Source organism: Coptis chinensis, chromosome 9, assembly GCF_015680905.1.
Source record: "Coptis chinensis isolate HL-2020 chromosome 9, ASM1568090v1, whole genome shotgun sequence".
In the NCBI taxonomy this organism is placed as follows: domain Eukaryota; kingdom Viridiplantae; phylum Streptophyta; class Magnoliopsida; order Ranunculales; family Ranunculaceae; genus Coptis; species Coptis chinensis.
In genome coordinates, this window is record NC_141464.1 from 24,392,568 (window position 1) to 24,407,821 (window position 15,254).

The window sequence follows — 15,254 nt, forward strand, 5'->3', positions numbered from 1 at the left end:
GCAAATTTCAGCATAGAGATTGTGCGGTGCGCTTTTGGGCGTGGTCGCCTCCGTATTCCATAACTTAGCTGGTCGCCCGTGTTCCAAGAACTTAGCTGGTCGCCTTCGGTATGGGCAGTCGATGGCCCCGTAATTTTTCACGGAACTTTTCAATGCTGAAACGAACAACCACAGTATGAATCAAACAAGGGTGGGTGGGTAAAATGGGACTTTAAAATGACTAATTATACTATGAAAACAATGCTAAAGTGAAACTAAGATGGCAGCGGCGCCATTTGATAAACATAAAAATGAATAGTCTACCTACGAAATGAACGTCGAACTCAAAACGTAAGTAAACTAAAACTATCTTATGTGTCTATATTTATCAAGGTTTCTACTCTCAAATCTATCGAAATAGAGTGGAGTAACAAATTCGTTCCACTCCTAGTTCTCTAGCATGGAATGTTTCCTAGTCTAATTAATCGGTCTTAAGTCTAATGAGAGCTTTACGAGGGGGAATTATACTACGATGCAACTACCCACAAGATACAAACTATAATTGATTCAACTACGGAAATACTACGTTGATTCTATAATAAGGAATTAGGGGGGATTGATTCCACTTTAACTCAACTTAACTCACTAACGACGAATCGTCGTAATCCAAATTGAACTGCTACGAAGAACAATTGGTTCTTCCTAATCCCTAATTACACATGACATTTCTACCAATTCATAACTAGCATGTGAACAATTAAACCCATTCTCATGACGAATTAATCGTTTCTAGAGTGGAATAGAAATTACTTAATTTACTTCTACGATAATTGGAATCAAGCTTTCATCAAGGCTTCTCATCCCCCTCTAATGGAGGTTTAGCCGAGAATCATTCCGCAATCATTTCCATATGAATCTAAACTAAACATAATATCAAGATTCGAAATTTACTAATCTAGATTAAACAATAATTAAAATCTAATTAACAACTAAGAAATGGTAACCAACAATAATTAAAACTAGATCTAATATATTGAAATAACAAAAATCGAAATGACAAGAATAATAACTATTTTATTTATCTAATGAATGATATTCAATGATTCAAGAAATTAATCTAAAACAAGAAATGAAATTCTAAAACTAAGTTCTAAAACTCATTAATGGAGGCTAACTAATCTAATTTTAATCTAGGTCTAACTATCTACCATTAACAAAGAGTGAAGCTTTGGTTTTTATATATTCAGATCCAAAAATCGTGCATGGGCTTCGAGCCATGTTTTGGGCCAGAGAATCAGGCCCAAAACCCAATTCTTTCAGTCCAAAAAGGCCTCTTCAGCTGCAGTTGGCTTCAACAGACTTTTCGTCCACTTCTGCTCTTCTGATTGGGTCAAGGATTAGACCATTGGAAATCTCTTTCCGAGCCGGTCGTTTTGACATAAGGTAGGCCCCATTCCGAGGTCTGAGTCCAAAGATACGGCCTTCGGAAGTTCTGCTGACTTGTGTGATGTTTCTGCCCGCGTCGACTTTTCAGCTTTTGACCGGGCTTTAGAAAGGCTTTATCTTCTTGAATCTTGGCCTTTAATCACGGAACTCCTTAGTAACCGACCTTTGCTCCTTTATCTCGCTAAAGTGGCACATTTCTGCACATAATGGACTTTAAAGCCTGAAATGCATAAAAACACGTAATCAGTGTTAACTCTTAATTATTACTCACATAATTGGTCTAATAGTATGACTGTTACAGGGTTAAAACTACAGTTTTGGGCTCTTATCAATGTCCTTGTTGTAGCCACCTCATTTCACCATTCTCCCACCACCGTCACCACTCCTCACAGGCGACCACCCCCATCACTGCCCTATGCTACCTCTCTTCTTAAAGAGAACCAAAATCTTATAATCAACTCTTGATGGAAAACGTTGCCAAACCACCACCATGGGTCCTTAGTTCTGCAGACAAACTTACCCCCCCCCCCTTTCAAATGATTCATTGCCTTTTCTCAATATTTCTTTATGCCCCAACATGAAATTCCTTTTTGATTTGTTAAATTGGGTGGATAAATATCTAGTAACAACTTGGATTTGGAATAGCAGGATGTTATATCTAGAACCTGTTCATGAAGCTTCACGAGTTTAGGATATAGCATGTGAATTGTGGTGCTTCCATAATGCTTTGTTGAGAGCTAAGTTACATTGACACAGACATGTGTGTCCGTATGCGACATGGATACGAAGTGTCTGATACGGCGAGATATATAAAATTGAGGTATATTACATACGATATGTATCCATGTTTATCCGACAAGGACATGTGGATATGTATTCGATTTTTTTTTGAAATATGGTGTGTCCATATAACATAGGTTTAGAGCCGACAATCTGTTGGCTTTATACTTTTATTTTCGATTAAAAGTTTCGTTAAGCACCTTCTTAATCAAAAAAAATTCATGCTCTTTAAACATCAATTGTTATTGTTCTTTATGACGAAGAAAATCACAAAGAGTGCGTGCGTGCGGAAGTTTGGCTTGTCTAAAACCTAGAAAATCTTGCTGGGAATGGACACTACACACGAAGGGTGTCACTAATAATGGGAAAAACAAAAATAGAAAGTGGGGAGAACACAGACAGAGAATAGGGAAGGAGAAAACAGATCGACGAAATAAAATCAGTTACCAGAATAGAGGAACAAAACTAGTTGGTGGTGCGGACTTTGGCAAACAAAGATTACTCTTTCTTCTTCTCTTCTTTACTGATTCTTTGGGTGGTATATATATGGCAAATCAAGTTTGTGGCAACAGAAGAACTTGAGGATGGAGCTGTGAGCGGAAGCGATTGGTAGTGGCACTAAGAGCAGGAAGAATCTTATGAATCTGATATCAATTGATGCACTAGTGTGCATATATATATGAACGTGACGCCAGAGAATTACGAACTGGTTGCTTGTGAGCTACTACGGTTGTGCGACAACCGGACTTGAAACTCACAAATTCGAGAAGGGAGATGACAAGTTATTGCTTATAATCACCCTGCAAATAATCAATAACAAGAACACACAAAGAGAAAACCTTTCTCACACAAACACAAAGTTTATTAATCAACAACCAAGTATGGCCAAAGGCCTACAACTCAATATATAGACTAAAGGAATAATGAATTTAGAAGCTAGCCTTCTAATTCAATTATAGAAACTAAAACAACTAATTTTTTTGCTTGACACGTGCAAGAAATGAGCAGGAAAAACACAAAATAGACAGAACCGATAGACAGATCAAACTTATGATTTTTTTTTTTTTTTTTTTTTTACACGTGTCAAAAAAATGAGCATGGGCAGAATCGATAGACAGCGCAAATGGCTAACTCACCCATGCTGTTTATACTGCTTTACATGTGTTAAAAAAATGAGCAGGTGCAAAACCGATAGACGGCGCAAATGGCTAACTCACCCACGCCACTTATAAGTAGTAGAGATGTGAACCAATTAGGACTCAAAACAAGGGTTTCTAACCCTAGAATGCATCAACATCTCTACGAACACCGAAGCGGACTAATTTGGCATACTCATTATAAACAGTGTAAGCATCCTCCGAGGTCTTGAACTGCATAGAAAAAAATGTTGTTTTGTTTTCTATATAAGCTCTATCTATATCTGACTCTTTATCGTCGATATCACTACTGTCAATGTATTCACTCTCAATCAGGGAAACAGAAGATTCCACATCCACATAATCACTTTCATCGTACACAAAACTTTCAGAACATAAATTTCTAAGAAATTCTTCGTCATCGAGTCTTATTTGATTCGCCATAGTCTACATGAAGAGAGATGACTTTTAGCACAAATTCACTCAATTTATAACACAAATTAATTATGTAAGTAAGCATAAACCAAATCAATCAAGTACACAACTTTACCACCAACCTACCACATGTATTTCTCATAAAAGCAACCCGATCACAAACAATCGACTCTCCAATCATAGAAAATCTATTAAGTTCAAAAATATTTTTTTCTTATTGCTGAGGTTGCTAAGAAAACAAACACAACTCTTTTAAGCGCCAAGTGCTAAATTGGGATATGACGTTGATGGAATTGGGATAGTCATTGCAGTTATTGGGGATATAAGGTTCATGACATACTTCGGCAGACCTCTTGAAACTCCACAAACATCTTCCTCTGTTCGGCACCATTTAGCCGAACAGGAACATTACTGCATATGCCACAAACAGTGTTATACTTCATGTCATTCTGAGTTGCGTACTTCTTCCCATGCTCTTGGGTGCCTCATGGCGAGGGACAACCCGAACAACAATCACTTACACACCACGAACCTAACTGTTTCTTTTAAGAGCTAAGTGTTAAATTATCTCATTTTTCTACCCACATTTCTTCATTAAGCCGCACTGACTGATGACACTCTCATTACGCCACTCTCACTTTCATCGTATGCCACTATGAGTTTTTCATATAGTCTTGCGTCACAACTTTATGCCACTGTGAGTTTCATACATTAAAGAGCAACAGTTTAACTTTTGCAAACGACTAGATGATAATGAATACTTTGATTTGCCTTGATGAATAGTAGAATTATGAAATCGTGAACAGTAAATTATGGTGGAAAAATAGTAAATAAATGCTCTCTAAATCATGTGAGATAAAGGGGAGTAGTCGTGTTCGCCAAACTCTAGTTGTACATTACTTGGATACGAATCTAGATTACAAATATATTTCACTAATAAGAGTCAAAATAGTAGATAGGAGATGAAAATAGTAAATTTAAATGATGAATAAAGGAATTAGAAGGGGTTTAATCCACCACGCGATTTGATTAACTATTAGTTAGTATCAAATCACTTGTATTGATCCCTAGTGAATACCAAGTCCTCTCGGATCGAGGTTTCACTAGCATGAGAGTGTAGCTCCACCACAAATCTCTTTGGTGGTGGCTATATACTCTAGTTTTCTATTATGAGCTCTATCACTAGTTACTCATAACGAAGAACTTGAAGTTCTTAATTGCAAAACAATAAATGCTAATGATTAATCATCTTCACATGGCTTCATAAACCTCCTCTAATGGAGGTTTAGCCTAGTGTCATTAGAATCATATTAACTATATATATTAAATGAAGAACTAAAGCTTTTGATTGATTGAGAATTAATGGTGGCTACAATTGCTAAACCTAATTATAACTAAAGAAACATAAACCTAAATTAAACTAAGGGTTTGCTAGAAGAGAGGTTTAGTGTTTACCCTTAACCCTCTTTATATAAGAGATGGTTAGGGTTATATTTTCGTGCATGGGCCAAAAAGGGGGACTTTGGGCCTCTAATGTGAGCCCAAAGTCTATTAGGTTAAATCTAAAGAGACCACAATTGCTGGAAATTACTTCCGTGCCCTTTTCGTCTACTTTTACAACTCTGATTGGGGCAAGGTCGAGTCCATTGGAAAGCTGATTTTGAGCCAGTCGTTTTGACATAAACTACGCCCGAGTCCAAAGATACGGCCTGTTGAAGTTCTGTTAACTTTTCTATCCTTTTTCTACCCGGATTGACTTTGACTTCCCAGCTTGGACTGGGCTTGAAAAAGGTTTTTCTCCATGATTCTTGGGCTTTAAATGTAGAACTTCCTTGGCAATCATCTTGCCTCGTTTTCCATGCAAAAGTGGTGCTTTAGTCACCTAATTAATTAACTTCAAGTCCTAAAATGTACAAAAACAAGTAAAGAGTACTAACTCTTATTTATTATAAACATAATTGGCCTAAGTAGAGTACTATTAATGGGTTTAAACTATACTTTTGAGTGCTAATAAATGATAAAATGCGATAGTTTACCTACAAAATGAACAATAAAACTCAAAACGTAAGTAAACTAAAACTATGTGTGTGTCTATATTTTATCAAAGATTCTACTCTCTATCTATTGAACAGATATAGTGGATTAGAGTGATTCATTCCACTCCTAGTCCTTCCGCATGCTGTGCTCTCTACGTATAATTAAACTTAACTCTAAAGTCTAATGAGAGATTTACGAAATGGCAACTAGACTACGATGCAACTACCCACGAGATGCAACTAGTCGACTATTAGAACAACTATGGGAATGCTACGTCGATTCTATGATAAGGAGTTAGAGGGGGATTGATTCCACCTTAACTTCGACTTAATCCTACTAATGACGAATCGTCATAATCCGAATTGAATCGGCCCATCGCGAGAATCTGTTACTCCTAATCTCTAATTACACATGGCATTTTTACCAATTCATAACTAGCATGTGAACGATTACACCCATTCTCATGGTAAACTAATCGTTTCTAGAGTGGAAGGGAAATTACGACGACTCTACAATAATCGGAATCAAGCTTTCATCAAGGCTTCTCAACCCCCTCTAATGGAGGTTTAGCCGAGAATCATGACGCAATCATTTCCGACTAAATTATAACTAAACATAATATAAAGAATTGAATTTTACTAATCTAAATTAAACAATAATTAAATTCTAATTAATAACTAAGAATTGAATAACAAGTAATAAATGAAATTAGATCTAACAATTGTAAATGACAAGAATCGAAATAGACAAATAGCTATTTTATTTATTAAACTAATTAAGAACAATGATTCTAAGAGTTTAATCTAAAACAAGAATTGAATATAAACTAAACTTAATTTAATTAAATAAAAACTAGATCTAGAATTATCTATTGTTTTAGGTCTAACTAGCTACCCTTAACAAAGAGTTAAGCTTTGGTTTTTATATGTCCAGATCCAAAAATCGTGCATGGGCTTGGAGCCATGTTTTGGGCCAGAGAATCAGGCCCAAAACCCAATTCTTTCAGTCCAAAAAGGCCTCTTCAGCTATAGTTGGCTTCAACAGACTTTTCGTCCACTTTTGCTCCTCTGATTGGGTCAAGGCTTAAACCATTGGAAAGCTCTTTCCGAGCCGGTCGTTTTGATATAAGGTAGGCCCCATTCTGAGGTCTGAGTCCAAAGCTACGGCCTTCGAAGTTCTACTAACTTGTGTGATGTTTCTGCCCGCGTCAACTTTTCAGCTTTTGACCGGGCTTTAGAAAGGCTTTGTGTTCTTGAATCTTGGCCTTTAATCACGGAACTCCTTAGTAACCGACCTTTGCTCCTTTATCTCGCTAAAGTGGCACATTTCTGCACATAATGGACTTTGAAGCCTGAAATACATAAAAACACGTAATCAGTGTTAACTCTTATTTATTACTCACATAATTGGTCTAATAGTATGACTGTTACAGGGTTAAAACTACAGTTTTGGGCTCTTATCAAGTGCTTATCACACCACTCCCAAACAGCATTTTGCTTGCCCTCAAGCAAAGATGAGAAGTAAAAACAGATAAGTGACCAAAAATGTGGTTCTAACTAATCTTGTTTCGCAGAGTGCGATTGCATTGATCATATGCAATAAGGCCTTAAACCACTAGGAATTCCCTAGTGGACGAGTTATGCCTCATGAAAGTTTTCCAGAGAAGGTACTTACAAACTTCATTTATATTATAACGACTAAGAGATAAAAATAAAATTTCCTAATTTAATCTCAGATATCTATACATCTCAATAACAATATAATAAGAACAATGCTTCTGAAACCTAACCTAATACACGCATAATAATCAAATCATCTAATAATACACATGCATGCTATAAACTATGTTATAAAATACAATGGCAGGTCTGCTTCTGAAACTTTTGGAATAGCGTCCTTAAGTAGGTCCTCACAACTTGTCAAGACAAAAATATTCTGATTTTTCCACTCAAGTTAGCTCACTCCAGTGTGCAATGGGCACACGTTTCCTCACAATCTCAATGACGTCCAAAGGAGCCAAGGTCGATCAATCACATCTACTACTTACTATCACACCAAATTAATCCTAATTGAGCTAGATGTTTTTATTAGGTGATACGGGGCTGAGGTGATGGTTTAAGAAGAACATAATAGATATTCAAATAAACAAGTATGAGATAATAGGGCCTTCAATTATATATAACTAGAGAAAACCTTGTTCTTACTTTGCTTCTATACTTAGTTTCTATCCTTAGCCTTTTTATTTTGGCTTTTTTGACTCGTTTTATTCTATTTTTGGAGTTTTTGTTTTATTTCTATTTTTGTTTTTCTTTTCTTTTCTTTGGATGGAAACTTCTTTTCTTTTTCTTTTCTAAAGCAACTAATTAATTTTTGGTTTTCTACAGGTATTTATCTTTATTCTCTTTACTCATCCTATTCTCAGACTCATTCAAAGATGGGTAGGCTTATTTTTATTTTTATTTTTATTGGTTTAAAAGATGGGTAAAGGATTTGTGGTTGCAAAAAGGCTAATGAAAGGCTCAGTGGGGCGACTAGCGGATAATTACTTATATGTATGAATTTTTAGCTATATCGATCCAAAGAGTGCATAAATTCTCGCTTAAGATATGGTATGGTGATAAAGTAAGTGGATGTGTGATTTCTCTACTCATATTATATGTCTCCTTTGTGTTATCACTTAAATACTCACTCATATGAAGTTTTTAGGCTAGAATCTCACAGGATATGTAAAATTAAGTAGTCTAACGTATGTCTCAGAAAAATACTGCCAAGTACATTCATACATGCTCATGCAAGATGTTAATGAAAAGATGCAATGACTATTACCTACATATTAACCTAAGTTTCTAAGAACTACGCTTAATTCTATTGCTACTTGAGATTTCTAAACTAATATCATTATGGAAAAGGAAATAATACCATTATCCTAAGTGCATAGTACAAACTATTTTTATGTTTTTTTTTTTTTTTTTTTATATAACAAATAATACGTAATATACAACCAAATATGTGCTTAAACATTTACAGCGTGTTTCAATACCACCCCCAAACAGAATCATGATTTGTCCCCAAAGTATGGAATGAAAATAAAGGATAGAGAGTACTATAGAAATGTGCTTGTAAATGGGAGCACCTATAAAAGAAAGTTAAACAATACAAATATAAAGAATTAAAATGCATACACAACTCCTATATAAGTTCCATCCATAATGGAGATAATAGTAAATAAAAAATCGCTTGGGACATAAGCGGACTCTAACAGAAAAATAATAAATATTACCATATATAGATGTTTCTAATCATGCATTATCCTCCGGTTGCTCCACATTTGTGAAATGAGGTTCTTTTAAATCTTGCATATCTATAACTACTTTCTAAGCCTTCATCCTGTTTTCATCTACCCTAGCAAACCTATTTAATGCAATTTGGTCGGACGGGGTGCATGGGGCTACTAGGTGAGGTTATAGGCGCTAGCCAGTCCAAACCATAGCACGTAAAGAACGGATTATAGCATTGGTCCACTACACCAAAAAGGGAGTTTGGTAACGGTAATAATTGTTACTAATATTTTTACTAACGCTTATATCCGTTACGTCTGGGGTGTTACAGTCACTTACATAAATATTTGTAACGGATATATTCGTTACTAAAATTAATTTAAGTAACGCTTATATCCGTTAGTGTTCCAATTTGTAACACTTACCTTGCGAGTGAATTTTGTTCATTTCATGACATTCGTCACACTTATGATCGTTACTAATGTCATTGACCAATAGTCAATATTTATTTGTAACAAATTTGTAACGGATATATCCGTTAGTGTATGGGGACTGTTTTGAAAAAAAATATAATATGTATTTTAGCCCGGTTGTTTTGGACTACCTGCTCCTGCTCCTGCTCCTGCTCCTCCTACACCCACACCCAAGCTTGCAGTAGCACACCCCACCATAGGAAAAAAAAAAAACTCCATTCAAGTCATATAACCATGTAAAGAAAACACAAAATACTTCTACCATTCCAAACACAATTTACACCAACTCCACCATTCAAGTCAAACAAATATATTTTATTGATCATAAATACTAAGTCTTGACATAAAAAATATGGTACTAAATGGGTGAATGATTTCTTACCAACAAAATTTACCATACACATTTAATACATTAATTACAAGTACACCTAATATGTCAAACTCAAAACTTCATTTCTTTCTTTGACATGCACTTCTATAAGCAAGGCTTGCTTCACAACAACTGCACACTAGCAAATGGTTAAAAAATTATTAGAAATGACATTACCATAATGTATTAAAAATAAGTCAAGCTACTAGAAAATGAAAAAATTATTACTTGAAACACAATGCATATAGAGGCGGTAGCAACCTACGTTCATACATGAAATATATTATATGCAAAGTGTAGGAAGTTACCATGAACTTAATTGGTGTCCAGTTCAATAAAGGAAAAATAATCAAAGGCTTAGATTGCTTTCGTGTTGTTCCCAAACATACATAGTGGGGTCCATACCCGCATACATAGCGGTGTCCTTTTTTAATGGTGCATATCTACAAGACTACAACTACTTTCATTTCTTCCTTTCTTTTACCAATTATATGACTGAGTGTACCATGGAGGAAAGTAAAAAAAAAAGTAAAATAAAGCCAATTACACGAAGGATAGACAACCAAAGACAATATAATTTGTTTTTTTTTTCTATTCAGATCAAAAGATAGACAACCAAAGTAGCAAAACATAAAGTAGATCACTAAAACCCTATGGACAAGAACAACAGGTTATCTATACCAATGCAAAACATTTGACCCCACTACTTGATCCATAACATATAGTTTGACCCCTAAAACCCGGTAGAACCAAGTCTTTGAAAACCCATGGTTCAAATTGGATTAACAGAAAAAGGAAGAAGCTTTTGGTTAGTCTGCAACTAGTAATCTAGTATTATAAATTTCTAAACGTGCTTTGTTGGAAATCCTAATGACTTTCAGAGAGGAAAACATACATACCTCTCAAAGCAAAAATGATTGTATTGTCGGACATGGCAACCACTACCTTGAACAACTTGTTAAACCATACCCATTGGACCAATAACACTCCCCCCTTTATAAACCACATTAAATTTCCTCGTCACCTACATCCAGCAAAGCAACCGGGCTAAAATATCGGTTGTTTTGGGGTTCAAGATTTAAAGGGTGGGCAGACCTAAATAACATAGAACATGAGGAATAAACTACCTTTTAAGATAGAGCCTACAACATGGCGAGAGACACGCTACTACTCCTCACCCCTACTAAGCGGGATCACACACCTAATAAAAGCGTGTGGATGGCCCACACCCAATAATCTTCAAATGAAGATTTCTATGAAAAAATATGGAACCGAGGTTCTAGAGAAAGAAGAAGGAGCTTCATTTCGTAATAAAGTTTCTAGCAACTAAGTATCATGTTATTATAAAATAAAGAAATAAGTGAGACTAACACGGATTCATGTGTTGGTGCCCAACATGGGTATGAGGCATCCGGCACAAAGATCTTAGAAGCACTTAGATCTGGGGACACGGATGTGTAACTACAAATACTCTTTTGCGGTTTAATCGAACCCAACTCACATTAAAATACATTTTAACATGTGATCTCTTTGCTCTAAAGATCAGCTCATCTTAGCTATCTTCAAAGCAACTCCAAACAATACTCGAGTCCTTTTGTAACCGATGATTTAGATGGAGGGGACAATATTTCTCTCCTCCAGTCTTAAAAAGGTTATTTTCCTGTTATGTAACGAAGTAGAATTAATATTCACAACATCAGTTTGCCTTTGGCACCCCTAACTCTATAAAAGACAAGCCCTTTAGCAGGTACTAAGAGAAGCATGGGACTCCCACATACATCAAAGATACACAAATGAAAGTATGAACCCCAACACAAAACTACCCAAAACTACACGACGAAAACATCAAAGCTAGAAACAAAATCCCCAAATGAAAATCCATAAACGTAGGCTGTCCCCCTAGACCACCCGAATAAATACGACACACAAATAAATAAAATAATAAAAGAAAAGAGGAAAATCTTGAAAAAAAAAAGACAATTTCACTCACCTGTCAACGAAACTGCTTGATGTTGACATGATATAATCGTAAGTATAGCTGAAGTTATACAATGGTATGCAACTGCAATGAGGTTACACAATAACATAAGCTACTTGAATGAATGAGTAATACATATGCATTGAATTGTACCAATATACATGTATTGTGTGATTAGATAATCCAGACCTAGCTAATTCTGGTATTCTATATACATCAAATCCATTACCTAATTTAGGACAAAATAGACAGCTAGAATGGGCACATTTTCAACTCCCATTGCGATCACAGGTACAAACCAGGACCGAGGGTCAATAAGTTATCTTGTACAGGACATGTAGGAGAAGCTTTCATTAATATATGGCAGGGGGTCGACTTAATCGGGACACCATTTGCAGTGATTAATTCCACACATTTCTGATAAAGATATGATGATGGAGCTACTATTAAAACAAATTTTCTTGCAGTGACTAATTAGAATCATAAAGTTATGAAGATTGGTCCAGCCCGATAAGAGACAGAAGCATAAATTTGTATCACTTGATCACCAGAACATTCATTCTAGTAAAAAGTAAAAAATGTCCATAGATGAAAGAAATGGATCAAGATACATCATCACGCGAACACATATGATCCGAACCAAGAATTACAAAGAGTAAAGCTCACCTGTCTGATAAAAATACAAACTGATGATTATTGGGAGTCATTTAATGCCTTTCCAAGCAGAATACGCTTTGCTAGAATCATAGTTGCTTCTCCCTAATCTACCTGGAAGAAAATTTTCACCAGTACATTATTTAGCAAACAAAGAACACCCAACAGAAAACAAATTATGCATACTTCTTATCGATCTTAAATTATAACAAATAAGCTATTATCATTCCTTTGCAGTTTGTTTAAAGTGGAAGAAAATTCATACCTGTATACTATCACTGATCTAACGGCCATAAAAGTAGGAGGATCTTGTCGTTGCCTTGTTGAATACAAATCCAGGTCTAGAATGAATAAAAAACGAGAACACATGCTCCTTGTCTCCCTGCAGAAAAGGAAACGAGAAGTAAGAATTGCTTTCTTGAATAGTATGGAATATCAAAACATTCTAGGAAAGTGGTTGACAATCGAGCTATAAAAAGATCGGCTTTTTTATTTCTACTACAGCGCAAACAATTAACAACAAGAGACATGGACACGTATATATATATATATTGATCTGATACAGAGAGAGAGAGAGAGAGAGAGAGAGAGAGAGAGATCTGAAGAACTGGTAAAGTGGTTACAGATCTAGAAAAACGTCTTCGTGTTCTTCACTAGTAGTGATAGCTACTTCTTCGAGCTTGATAATAGGAGCGATCTGACCACCAGTGTTGTTGTTGTTTCTTCCTCTTTCTCAATTACTGGATCTGCTATTCCTGAACTTACCATCTTTTATTATTTTGGAGACTACTACTGTGTACCTCTGTTCTTTAGAAAAGACGAGCCTTTCCTCTTCTTCGAGTGATAGATCAGGATGGTAAACATGGTTTGGCCTCATTAAACCTAGGTTTCATATTCGAGATTGAGAGAAGCTTTTGGCTTTTGGCTTTTGGTTTTTGTTTTATTTTCTTTTTTTCTCGGTAAAACATATTAAAAGCTGGGTCAAAAAAATAAATTGGGATATATACTAACGAAAAACTTGATAAGTAACGGATATATTCGTAAGAAAGTTGGTAACAGATATATCCATTAGAAATGAAAAAAGTGGTCTGTTAGGAATTGACCATTCTGGTGTAGTGGTCGTGTGCATTGTATCAACCTTAACCTAATCAGTGAAAAGTGTACATAATTAAGGGAAAAAGAATAGCATAATACAAGTGACTGTAACTGGCATATGAAAGTATTGATGCCTAACAGTCTGTGCTCTTGCAAGACCATCCACTATGGTTTTGGATATATCATAATACCAATGCCCTTCGGCTAAAGCGGAGAAAGTGTTGTATGTGCGGGGATCCGCAGATTTGAAGTGCCAATCTCCTAGGACATTAAGCTTAAGGAAAAGCATAACAAGGCCCATATTGAGGGCCATGCTTCCTAAGGATACATTATGTTGGCCTTGGTGTTCTACTCGAAATATACCAGCACCATAAGTCTCGTGGAAGTTTACCCAATCATAATTGTTGTCATTATCAGCTATATAATCAATATGGGTGTGTTGGGCAGTGGTTGAAATTCCTAATGAAAAAGCAATTAAGTACTTAGTTAATTCCAAGGGTCCATTATCTAACATGATTCTTAGGGCTTGTTCTCCATGGGAGCGGTCAAAGAAGGTAACATGCTCATAAAAATATTTAGTAAGTGCAGGAGAATAAGTTTGATCATGCCTTACCAGTAGGGTCACCCATTCGTGCTGTAATATCATATCATCAAAGTATGCACCGTATTTCTCATTGAGAAAAGGATCCTCAAAAGACTGTTCCAGTATAATTTTTGGAATAGACATAACAACCGGGTAATGAATTGAAGTACTAGAAGTTAGAAAAGTGGAACCTGGAAACCCGAGCCTACTGTGTGGCGGTGAGGGCGCGCGCGTGCTTGGAATAACCCTTGTGTGGGCACAGTGCGCAAGTTAGAATGATGATACAGGTTTATACGAGCTCGGTGCGCACTAATTTTGCTCTTGTGTGAGGCGTGTGCGCACTCTGAGATTTAGCAATGTGTTTAGGGTTTTCAGTAATGAAACTACATGTGCTTAGAGATTGTTTTTATTGTGTTTGGTTGCTAAGTCTAAGGCCGGATTGTTGCTAAAATAAAAAGATGTGAAAAAACATATTTTTAGAATAGTTTCCTACACAAGAATTCTATTTCAGTTTTTGGAATTTCTATATATGATTTCTTCTGAAATTCCCTGAAATTTTGACATTCCACGAAATTTAAGGTTCCTAATTACATTATGGATCCCAATTGATTAAACAAGGCCCATAGGTTGCATATAATGGGTTTCTCTATTAGATTAGCTTCTGAAATTTCATGAAACTTTGGAATTCCTTGAAATATCAGGTACCTAATTACATTGTGGTCCCAATTAAATTAAACAAGGCCCAAAGGTTCTTATATTTTGGCCCAAAACTTATATAAATGTGATTAAGGCATGTCATTTCATACGTTAATATATATTAAAATATACCACCCCCAAACAATTTGAGAGGGGGGGGGGGGTTTTCATGACATTGATCAATTATATTTCCTAAACATGTTGAATATCAACAGAAAAACTATATGGTAAAATAAAAATATGTGATTAATCATGTATTAAATTTAACAATACGTGCATAGATGAATAATCACATAAACAAATAAATACTAACT

The 15,254-nt window shown here is 35.6% G+C and overlaps 1 protein-coding gene and 1 long non-coding RNA gene across 2 annotated transcripts in view; one reads left to right on the top strand and one right to left on the bottom strand.

Annotated features, from left to right (window-relative positions):
• The window catches only part of LOC147475287 (E3 ubiquitin-protein ligase COP1-like), a 91,298-nt gene that overhangs the window by 31,133 nt on the left and 44,911 nt on the right, over positions 1–15,254 (top strand). The gene's annotated exons all lie outside the window — the stretch shown is intronic.
• On the bottom strand, positions 11,431–12,923 carry LOC147475289 (uncharacterized). Its single transcript, XR_015209299.1, has 3 exons — positions 12,832–12,923; positions 12,579–12,680; positions 11,431–11,996 (listed from the first exon to the last, which is right to left on the bottom strand). It is a non-coding gene; the product is annotated as an uncharacterized LOC147475289 (long non-coding RNA).